This window comes from Squalius cephalus, assembly GCF_949319135.1.
Source record: "Squalius cephalus genome assembly, chromosome: 16".
Lineage (NCBI taxonomy): Eukaryota > Metazoa > Chordata > Actinopteri > Cypriniformes > Leuciscidae > Squalius > Squalius cephalus.
Genome location: NC_137137.1, coordinates 7344182 through 7356885, shown reverse-complemented (window position 1 = coordinate 7356885; position 12704 = coordinate 7344182). Strand labels below are relative to the sequence as shown.

At 35.9% G+C, this 12704-nt stretch overlaps 1 protein-coding gene across 1 annotated transcript in view; it reads left to right on the top strand.

Annotated features, from left to right (window-relative positions):
- Positions 1–3640: 3640 nt before the first annotated feature.
- Positions 3641–12704, top strand: part of fibcd1a (fibrinogen C domain containing 1a) — a 158687-nt gene continuing 149623 nt past the window's right edge. The window contains exons 1-2 of the mRNA XM_079897233.1: positions 3641–3715; positions 3956–4072. The gene's annotated coding sequence lies outside the window, so the exon portion shown is untranslated. The remainder of the gene's footprint in view (positions 3716–3955; positions 4073–12704) is intronic.

The following is a 12704-nucleotide window of genomic DNA, read 5'->3' as shown; positions in this document are numbered from 1 at the left end:
TATGAACAAACGCAAGGGGTTTCTCACGTTGATAAAGGTAAATAAGCTCTGATGCCAACAAGTCCTTCACTGGGTCCTCACAAACTGCTCCGAGCTAGATACTACACTCCTTTGATATCTCTGACCTCTTAATTACTGACTAGGCATTTGGCCCGTTTCATCTCCACAAGACTCTGAGTTCTACATGACATCCGCTTGCTGTCCTTTGGGGCTTTTTGAGAGGGGTTCTCCCAGCGCGTAATTGTAGCCTCTGGCTTTCGAGGATGAACTCGCTTTTTATTCCACGCTAGTTCTCACTGTCTGTTGAGGCAACACATTCAGTCAGCTCTGACAGGCGTTTTTGAGTTGACTCAAAATGGCTTTATCCTGAGTTGATTCCAACTTACGAGGACTATCAAAGGGTCATAGTATGTTTTTGAGAAGAGAAAAAAAAATCTTAATGACACTCTTTATCTGTAACAAAGTCACAGCTGACATTATAATTTGCTGAGGAGTGCAATACTTCCAGTATGGTTATAAAGTCATATTAAAAAGACTTTTTAAAAAGTTGCTGTTAATGCAACATTTAAATATACCGAAGGTCACTCCTAAAACGTGTCTGTTAATGTTAAATCTGTTACGTTTATTTTTTTTTTCTTATATCAATAATTATAATTTATAATTATGGATACATTTTATATTTGTATTTTTTTTTTTGTGCAAGTTTGTTGTTGTGAGAACAAAAATACTGATTTAGTATTTAGTAGTTAAATACTGAATATTGTAAATATAGTGTATAATATAGTAAAAAAGTTTCTGAACTTGAGAATGTTTTAAATGAGGAATATTCTGACATGTTCGTTCCCAGAAGAAAACTCAAGACTACAATCAAGGCGTTTCAGGGAGTTCAGAAACAGTGCGCACTGATATAGAGAACTCCTTTTGGAGTGACTTTGTGCTTTGTAACTTTGCAGACCTTTTTCATGTTCAAACAGCAACATTACACATCAAAGAGAGTTGAAAATGTAAAAAAAAAAAAAGCATAATTTTTAAGTGCTTCACAGCTGAGGTCACCATTCATTTTCATTGTATGGAAAAGAGCAGTTTGGATATTTTACTATTAATAACTTTTTTTGTGTTACACAGAAAAGTAACAGGTTTTGAATGATATTAGGGTTGGTAAATAATGACAGAAACAATTTTTTTGGTGAACTATCCCAGATGACCCGCCTCTTTATTTAAATTCCCTGTCACTTCAATATAAACTGATGCCTGATTGCACAGCATATCTGATGGCTGTTTAATAAATGCATGGACCTCTCAGAGACACAGAGTGAGAAAGACACTGAAGGATGTTTGATGTCCTTAGCAAGCTGGCCCATCCGTGCCCCTGTGACCTCAGTACATTATAAATGCACTGAATTCAAAAGCAGAGAACAGAAACTGGCCAAGGCTACAAGAGTCTTTTGGTAGCGAACTGCCAGATGAGGGACTGCTGAGTGCTCATTGGTATTTTCAATGGAGGCGACCTTTGACCTGCGGGATGTAAATGCTATGCTGAGTGCCATGATAAGATGCTTGTATTATTTTTTTATTTATTAAAAGCTGGATTTGCTGCCTTCACACAAACAATTTATAATAATGCAGTGTGATATTTAAATATATATTTTCGAGTTGTCCTGCTTAAGCAATCACTAGAAGCGTCTGTAAATATAATGTGTTTTTCCACCACCTCCACTGGCGTCACTTCAGTGTAAATAGGTCATTATTCACAATTCACAATTTTGGGCTAAACCAGTTTCTAAAGTATGATAATGAAGTATTTATAGAATGCCATATTTAATAGTGTGAAAAACCACAACTAGATGAAGGATAAAAAAGTACATCCAATTATCACTGGTGGTATTAATATTGAAACAAACCTGTTAATAAAACCCATAAATAAAATTCTGTCATCATTATCTCATCCTTATGAACCCATATAACTTGGACAACTTCCACTTTATATTCCACATGCAATAAATTCATTTAATAATTTTGATAATACGATAATGTTTGTTAAACAGACTGAAATTTAAGTTGTTATTCACAGATGATCTTTCCCACCAATGAGCTGTTAATTGAAGAACCTCTGCGATCCGATCTTTGAGACAGTGAGTTAATCTCTAACTCATGAACAAATCAGTCAGATTCATAAACTGGATCAAATGGTTCTTTGAAAAGAATCAACTTAAATAGGATTTATTCACCAATCTGGTTCTCAAAATCAACTCATCGACTCAATGCAGGGACTCTCTGAATTTTGGCATTACAGGAAAATAATTCTCATTGAACAAAGGTCAAAAAAGTGTTTTATTTTGGCTAAATACAGAGATCTAGTAGCCTATAGTTCACAGCAATTTCCTTTGTAGATCAAAGCTTGAAAAGAGACCCTCTCATGTATTTTTTTACACCCAAACATTCAGTCATTTTGGGGCAAAAAGTGTTCACACAGTTCATTTTTTATTTCAACCCACATCCAATTTCTCTGTCATTTTGAAATGTTTTTGTCATTTTCCACACAGATTGTTTCTCTGCCATGCTCTGCAACCTTATGAATAACAGCGCAGTCTTATTTTACTTGACTACGATGTGGAATACAGTTGAAAAGCTCATTACAGAGCTGTGTTGTGGAAAAGGATGCTTTCCCACTGAGCCAGCTGCTGATGGCAGCTGGAATCCTCCTCCTAAATAGTTTGAATGACCGGAGTGGAAGATGCCTCTTTACCCTGAACCTGCAATCAGAGTAAGACTTTTGATTGGCAACTTGATGCTTATTGTGGCCAAGAACCACCCATTTAGATATGAAGGGGTTTAATGTTACACTATTTTTTATGTGACATTTAGGGGTGGGTATATCTGAAATCGATGATAACATAATAACAGACTGGCTTGCAACACAGTGGGAGCTCATTTAAACGATATTACTGAGGTCTTTGTGTAAGGCTGTATAACAACATAGACAGAATTAGTGGAAAATCTTGTAACAAGTACTGATTATTTCAATGACTTTTGAAAACAAAGAAAAGTGTACAGTTACTTATGTGCTAGAAATCTCTGGCTAGTTTTGTTGCCACAAACCAGAAAAAAATGAAAAGCCTGCTGTTCAAAATATAGGACATATCAAAAATATATAGATTTTAAAGATTAAATTATGTGGATGCTGTAACATTATAAAAGTCTTTACTAGCTATGTTTCCATCACCCTGTTTTTATGCGCATTTTGAAGTATCGCATCAGAAACGAGTGATGGGAATTAAGGGAAAAAATCCCTAAAGTTTTTATGCTCGCTTGAGGTGGTGTTTGACTTGTGCGATAAAAGAATGGGAGATGGAAAGTCATTTGGTGAATAAATTCTGACGTAGCAAACATTAAACGTTATCGTCTGTTTCCGCTGATGGTGTTTTATTTACTGTTGGTTACTAGGTTACCAATACCACCATCATCCGCTTGAATAATTGTGAAGCTGCTCACTGCAGAGGAAATGGGTGGGGATTACGTATAGCTAATGGGGGAGCAAATGTGATCTGGGCTTAATGGGTGGAGCTAGAATATCCAGCCACACCCTTACCTACCCTAACCCTAATCACAACTCTATCCCTCCACCCCCTTAGAGCTCCAGAGAGGAGGAGCTGGTCGTCATTTGACTCTGCAGGGAGTACCACTTGGAATAACTTGATGGAAACACACTGACACGGTATGTGGCGAACTCGAACACGTTGCAAACTGAAAACAAAGTCCAAAACGGTGTGTGAGTGACAGTGTGACACACACCTAATTCGCATTTGTTTTTGTTTTTTTGTGAACTTTGAAAAGATTTGCTTCACATTTGGATGAAAACCCAGCTACTGTCACTTTTGCTTCATTTAATGTATCATTGCTGAAAAAAAACATTTTTGAAGAGTAGTATTTTGCATCTTATTTTGTGGTTTCACAGTGTTCAGATGAGAGAAATGTGTGTGACAGCTGTGTGCAGGGTCAGCGCTCCGTGCCGAACATTGCTGCCATGTGTCGCCTGTGATCACGTCTGGCACTGAGCAGAGGATAACTTAATGTAAGTTATATAACAAACTTTACAGTTTTCCACAACTGGTAGAAAGAGGATTCAGAGGGAAATAAGCTAAGAGATCTTACTGCAGTTACTGAAAAGAGAGTGTATAATCACTGATTTTTTTGAAAAGACATTTGTCCATAGAGTAAATAGGGTCAACAACACCCATTAACAAACATGGGTGACCAAGCTCCTGCGTCAGTTGCTCCAAGGACAGGGTTCAAAGAAAACTGTGAATGTGGCTGCTGCTTCTGTCTACACATTCACGCCTGTCTTTGTTGCTGAATCCGAGTCAGCCGTGAATCAGAGACATCACAGCATGGCCCTTTTTCCATCTGTCAGATTTGCATTGACAATGCAGCCATTTCATGGTACAGAAAGAAAGAATAAAGATTTGCCTTTTGAACCATAGCAAAGCAAAGGGAGGAATGATAAGCTTTAGGACCGTGTCTTTGAATCTTCAGGACACAATTACTCACTATTATTATCTTGGTAATTTGAATGCACAGCCACAGGAACTGAAATGACTAGCTAATGCTAGTCTTTGTAAAATCTCGCTTGAGAGTTTATTTGCAGCTTGATATAATGTAGTGTTTATGAATTATTTGCATGTGCTAAGTGTCATTCCATCATATAATGGCACAATTAAATGACTATACTCAGTTTAAATAAATTCAGTGTAATTACCCATTTTATCTGGAAAGATCACAAATTGCAGGTCGTCGGTAGCTATTTACTCAACAAAGTTGCTGATTTGTTTAATGCGACAAATCGGAATATAACAAAAATAATTTGTGAATAAACCAGTGTTTGCATCTCATATGCTTAGAAATCACTAAGAGAACAAAATCACTTCTTCCAAAGAAAATTTGCCATTAAATAGTCATAGAAATTGCAGTTACTTGGGAAGCCACTGTATCTCTGCACTCTCTCTCTCTCTCTCTCTCTCTCTCTCTCTCTCTCTTTAAATAAAATAATACATTAGAAAAACTAACACTTTACAATAAGGTTTCATTTGTTAAAGGGGTGGTATAATGCCCTTTTCACAAGATGTAAAATAAGTCTCTGATGTCCCCAGAGTGTGTATGTTAAGTTTTAGCTCAAAATTCCCTACAGATATTCTTATATAGCATGTTAAAATTGTCACTTTTTGAGGGTGAGCAAAAACGCACCGTTTTTGTGTGTGTCCCTTTAAATGCAAATTAGCTGCTGCTCTCAGCACAGGGGGCGGAGCTTCAAGAGCTCCTGTCCTTTTACCTCACACAGACATGCACTGGAAATGTCAATGTTTATGTTCAAACTGGAGCCAGACAATGATGGAGAGACTCAAGAAGAAGTGACAACATGTAGAAATGCAACAGGACGTTTCTGAATGGTTAGTTGATGAATTTATGTAGCTTATGTGTAGTTATCTTCTAGTCATTGATTAGCATATTCTGTCATGATAATCTATAAATCTTATTCCCGGGGGCAGGGTTTATGTAAATTATAGGGTTAGTGATGTCACTAACCCGGGAGGAAGCTTGTGTAGTCCCTACCAGCCGTTTGTTGTAGTCCTTAAAAAACGATTTCTTTAAAAGCAAATATCTTCCTTTGAGCATTGTAACTTTGCAGATGTTGTTTATGCTCAAACAGCAACATTACACACTAACTAAAGTTAGAAAAGTGAAATCATAATCAACCACCCCTTTAACATTAGTTAATGCATTAGCTAATATAAACTAACAGTGAGCAATGTTTTTTTAAAGCATTTGTTAAAGTTTTTTTTTGACATATTAGAGGTCTTTGTATCATTAAAACATCCTGCAAGTTTCATAGCTTAAAAGGTCCTCTAAACAAAGCATTTATGTGATCAAGCTCCAAAAATGGCTTGTTTTGATATTGCGGGATCTGTGACGTCACACGGGCAAATGCATTTGCATATGACTCCAGAGCAAGACATCGACGAATAGTTATACATCTTTGCACCATAGGCCCCGCCCACTGGCGTTCAATCGCTTAACGGCTGACATTTGCCGACACTGGATGTGAGCGTTGCGTCACATCAAAAGCAAATAGAACCCATTATAATCACTGAGTCTGTCTACACTGGATACAGTAAACAGATGCACATTCAGTTTCTGACATACTCCACACGCTTGAGTCTAATGACAACATGACAAATGAAAGAGTAAAAGAATGTTAAGAACCTGTACAGCATCTCTCAACTTCAGAAGGATCTCAGTGTCAAAAAAGTGTCGTCCCTTATCGTTTCAGAGGGTTATGTTTGTTCATTTTGTTTGGTAAACTAGACAGAGTGTAATGGAGAGTTCGCAAAGTAACTTTCGTTGAAAGATGAAGCAGCAACTGATCTGATTGCAGCTGCATCACAAACCGTAAGTAAATGATTTCATAATGCTTTGTTTGTAAATGATGGTTTTATATGGATAATGTTTTCAACACTTGCAATAATAAGTGGCCGTTAATATAGATTCTTATGCAATGACGTTAGCCAATCATGGCCGTTTACTGACGCCTTAAAGGTGACACTCCTTAAAAATGGATTGTTTCAGAAAGAAGGTCAGAATGAAGATTGGAAATAATAATTTTAATAAATGTTGTTTTTTTTTTTTGTGTGTGTGTGTGTGTGCAAAAAAGCTTTATGAACATTATAAGTGAACCTCTAGAAACATATAAAAATTTGAAAAATCCATGTCATGACCCCTTTAATATTCATTAACCTTAGTAAAAAATGTAATTGTTCAATGTTTGTTCATGCAAGTTCACAGTGCATTAACAATTTTTATCAAATACAACTTTGGATTTTTAATACTGTATTAGTAATGTTAAAGTAACCATTTACTACGACTAATAAATGCTGTATAATGTTCATTGTTAGTTCATGTTAACTAATATAGTTAAGTAATGTTAACAAATGAAACCTTATTGTAAAGTGTTACCAAGCATTAGCATTTAGATATATTGTGATACTACATAAAAAAAATGTTATGTGATATCCAAAAAATATGTGGATGAAAACCCAGTGATGCTGCAAACTATTGAAACAGTTCCAAACAGAGTTATAAACTTTGGAATAATAGATACCTCTCTCTATTCTCCATAGTTTTAATTCGATTACATCATTATATTACTTATTTTGAAACAAAGCATGTTTTTCTCAACCAAATGTTTTTGGATTGGCACAGATTCTTTGTTATTGAAAGCACCTTGTAAAACCTCTAAGCGATCAATTATGAGCTGCTGATTAGAGAATGAGAAAGCATTGTGCTTGTTGTGAACTAATTAGAGAAGAATAATAATGAATTAACACCGATCTCATCTTGTCTAAGGATAGTTTCAAGAAATGTGGTTTCATTATAGCCTTCTTTAGCACATTGTCTGATTCAACATAGCTATTAAATCTAAACTGCCACACGTATATCTATTGATTTGATTTTGACTGATTTGTAATGGGGTTGAAGCGATTCAGTAAATTAAAGCAAAACGCACACTGGGGACAATTAGTCAATAGATGTGAGGCTGGAGAATATATAGCTGTACTGTTCATACCATCAGTGGGCAAAAACCAATTAAATTACTTGCACAATCAAAGCAGAAGAAAAACAAATAAGGGATGGAGATGGTGGGGATTTAGCAAGGATTTTCCTTCTCAGAGCTATAAATATGAGAGCCAGCGGGGGCATAACTGGACAGTTGTAGAGACGTCTGTGAATTTATGTTTTTCAAACATGGAAGATAAGAGTTTATATAGTAGATATTTTCCTTTCCATAATTCCACATGCTCAGATGTCTCAACTCAAGATCTTATTTAGCCGTCCATGGATGCATGCTATTTTATAACATATTACATTTATGCATTTCCCAGAATATTAGGTTTGAATGATTAGAAATAAAAGAGAAAATCACTCAAAATTGGATGCTTTAGCTATCTGTCCTGTCTAGACAGCACAATTATTTCCACATAATGCTACAAAATACTCAAGGGTGAATTCACTAACAATTGCACGATATTTGAATTTCAGCGGTCAAAAACACGATATCCTACTTTTTATGGTTACTGTATTTGTTGGCTGATGTGAAATGATTTAGCATAAATATGTACTGTACTACCATTGAAAAGTTTGGGATTGGTAAGATATTTTTAATGATTTTGTAGTCTGCAATGCTAAACAAGGCTGCATTTATTTGATCAAAATACAGTAAAAAAATTATAAAAACAATTTGAAAAAAATTTTTTTTTGAATATGTTTTCAAATGAAATGTGTGATGGCAAAACTGAATTTTGAGCATCAGTCTTCAGGGTCACATGATCCTTCAGAAATCATTCTAATAATTATGCTGATTTAGTGCTCAAGAAGCATTTATTCAAAATAGATTTTTTTTTTGTAACAATGTGGAAGTCTTTATTGTCACCTCTGATCGATTTAATGCATCCTCACAGAATAAAATAAATAATAATAATAATAATAATAAAAATACTGACCCCAAACTTTTGAACAGTAGTGTATAGAATTATAATATTACATTAGCATTTTAATGAAATGTGGGACTGCAGTGCCTGGACTAGGAATGCTTTGTAGATAATTCCTTAAACATATTGGGTAAAAAAAAAGTAAAAAATGCAGACAAAATGTGCAAATAAACAACGCTATCAGAAGCCGCAGATCATTCTTAGTGAATTTCAGAAAGAATAAAGTTATTTATCTCCTAAATTATCTCCTCCAATAAAGGAGTACTCGAAATGTCTCGAAAGAACCTGCTTGGATGCTTCTGGCTTAAGGAGGGTTGGGATTCAATTATCCGCAGAATTAAATTAGCCCGAAAATGAAATCTTTATGAAAAAGAGCAGTTCTGGAGCAGCCTCTGAGAGCGAGCAGGTGAGAGTCTCTCTCTCTCTCTCTCTCTCTCTCTCTCTCTCTCTCTCTCTCTCTCTCTCTCTCTCTCTCTCTCTCTCTCTCTCTCTCTCTTTCTGAGAATGCCCTTCATGCAAATGACTTCTGATTTGTCAGACATGGCTGATTCCGACTCCGCATGGCACTTCTTAATCAATTGGCAAATGGCCTCTGTGATCTTTCGGATGCTACAGATCATTACAGTTCAATTATACTGTATATTAGCCTGAAACATTTAACCTAGAGACAATAGCACACATGGCCTGGAATCACAAAAGGTCTAGTACAAACCTAATTAGCTGCCTCGTTGCCTTGTATGCTACCTTTTAAATGAAATGAAACCTCGTAAGTGACTGTTTTTAAGCATTTCTACTTGGGCATCATGATGACTCATATAGAGTGCAACATTCGGGTTCTGGAAGTAAAAGAGTTCTCTGGGCGCGAGCTCATCTCAGATGATCCATAAGACAGTGGAAATGTGGACTGTGCTCAGATGAGTCCACAATTCAGCTTGTTTTTTGGAAAAACTGACTTCGAGTTCTTAGTCCCTATAAGACCAAAAGGACCATCCAGATTTTTCTCAGCAACAGGTGCAAAAGCAAACATCTGTCATGGTATAGGGGTGTGCATCAGTGCCAACGGCATGGGCGACTTGCATATGTGTGAAGGTACCATTGACGTGGAGGCGTATATTGGGATTGTACAGAGACATATACTGCCATCAAGATGACATCTTTCCTGGGAAGCAAGACAATGCCAGGCCTCATTCCGCATGTGCTAAAACAGAGTGGTTTCTAGACACTCTACACCGATGAGTCGATGTGCCTGCCTGCAGTGTCTCATTGAAAATGAAAAATTTGAACATTGAAAATGAATGGCCCATCATGAAAAGGAGAATCAGACAACGACGACCACAGACTGTTGAGCAGATGTCTTGAATCATGCGAGATTTCCACTTGCAAAACTTCAACAGTCAGTCTCCTCAATTCCCAAACATTTAAAAAGTGTAATTAAAAGGAAAGGTGATGTGACACAGTTGTAAACATGCTTCTGTCCCAACTTTTTTGGAGTGTGTAGCAGCCATCAACAATTCTTTTAAATTCTTTTATTTGATATATCATTTTTACTATATATCAGACACATTTATTAATTTAAATATTTTTTTAGTGTTGAGTCAAATGTAAGTATATATTAATAATCAACATTTCTCTCACCATAATTAGGTTACTTACCTTTTGAAGCAACCTTCATGTCAGCAGGAGCGCACTTGACACCTACAGAGGCAGCTCACAGTTTTGGGAGAGAGTAACTCAAAATAAGGTAAAAGGTTTTTTGCACTTATTTGGGTACCTGTCGTATTTATTTACTTTTACTTATTTATATATTTGTTCATTTATTCTTATTTTTTTTCTAACAATATCCCAAAAGAGGAAGAAAAATGAACTCTCAAATATAATAAAAGTGGACGTGTGACACTTCTGACCATAATTTCTGCATTCAGAAAGAGATTTAAATCTCTTTCCTTCTAGTTTCCTCTTTCCTTTTTTCTCTCTCTGTCTTCAAACAGTCGGATGTGCATTTTCCCATTAAATCAGATGAATATATTATGAAGGACAGCTTTGGCTATTATGCTGTGAAGTAGTAGTCTGTCAGTTTAAAGAATAGTCTCCTAGGCTGGAGGGTAAAATGAATTTTGATGCCAGAGTAGCTTACTCAGCTGTCTGTAGAGAGAACGGTCCAGCATGATTTGGATTTTATAACCAAATTTGTCAACAGTGACTTGACTTTGCTGTCCCGACCTCAGAAACTATTGGCCTGCTTGCCACAGTGAAACAGCTGGATGGTTCTTTTAGAAATTTCAAATCTTATTTGAGGCAGCGTATCGGAAATGGTGGGTCAAGACCTAAAAATGCATTGCAGGTCTATACTTTTGCAGCAGGACATAAGGGAAGGAACAATGCGGAATGCAACAAACAAAATGCTACTGAGATGCATGATATATCGGTACCATATCAGGTATCGGCCGATATTCAAATTATTGTATTTATCCTTATATGCCAATATCAAATATTTAATTGTGCATGCTCATTTTCCCTATTTGCATGTATATTACTTTTGCTGTCATCTAACATTTAAAGTTAATCTTTATAACAACATTGTTAAATTCATTCTTAAGCAAATCTCAAAATGAATATCCATTTTTTTATACTGTGCATTGTGATACCTAAATTCACTTGTTGCATTTGCAATGATTGATTTTAGTCTTTATTGTTTAGATAATAATATAGACTGAGTATCAGCCATTTATTGATTATTGTCCATAACATTAAAATAATGATCAACTTATCGGTATCAGACAGAAATGTAATATCGGTGCTTCCCTAAATTTACGTAAAAAAAACCCTGAATAATTGTTTAAAGTTAGGATAGCAAAATAAACAGGCGTATAAAATATTTAAATGCTTGCCATATGATTTGTTTTTGATGCCAATCAAAGGCGTCTGTTGTTTGGTAGAAGCTTAGCCATGGTAAAAGAAAATGCAACCAATATTACATTAATATTACATTATTTTACTCTTCGGAATGAAACACATGTTTTGGTTTATGCAGTTCAGAGGAATATATAAACGTTTCAGTGTTCCATTTTTAAGGTTATTAGGCCCCAAGCACTGAAAGTGCGTAGGCAGCTCTTGAAATCGTTGTCGTTCTTCTTCCGCCATTTTTAATTTTTTGAAAAACCTACTTTTTCGAACTCGTCCTAGACGGTTGCTCAGATTTTCATGAAAATTGAACCAGATCATCTTCAGACCATGCTGACAAAAATGGAATTCAAGTTGATTCGTTAAACCGTTCTCGAATACTGCGCAAACTAATTTTACGTAGTGCTTGCAAAAACAGACGTAAGGCTATATCTCCACAACGCTTTATCACATTCAGACCAAACTTGCATGTCATCACAAGCATGACCTGAGGCTACATGCTGCGTTTTGGCGCAGCGCCACCTACTGGTACGGAGATGCAAAAAATGGCAATTTTTTCTTATAACTTCTGAACGATTTGTCCAAAAATCATAAAAGTGTTATCGTTAATATTTCCATATTGGCCATTTTGTGCATCGGCTGTATTTTATGAACGCATGAACGTATCTTTACAAAACTTGGTATGGGTCATTGGCACGATACTCTGAAAGAGTCTGAGAAGTTTCGGACGAGTATTTACATGCTTATAACTTTAGATTTCGTCGACTTATTTTCACGGGAGTGGGAGATTTTGCCTTTTGGTTAGCGCAATGTTGTAAATTAGCCCTTAAAAAACATTTGCCAATATCTTCGAAACCGCTAGACTGATCGAGACGAAACCACCGTAGGAAGTTTGGAAACATAGGTCGTTAGCTAAATGCTAGCGATCATGTGTCAATTTTTATAGTAAGTAGCAAAAAAATCCAATCAAAGTCATTCATGGGTCATTTTTTATGCTCTCATACATATCAATGTCTATAACTCCAAAACAAAACAATATATTTTCACCATATTTGACACACACATGTATGGGCTCACTATGAGAACACATAAAAAAAGCAGTTTAACTGCACCACTTGTTGGCACTATAATAGAACAAAACAAGGACATTGCCATTAATTACAATATCATATCATGATATTAAATGCAACACTTTACGAATGCATTGGTGTACAGTTACAAAACTCGGTATGTGTCTTGATAATCCATTAAGTCATTTTTTAG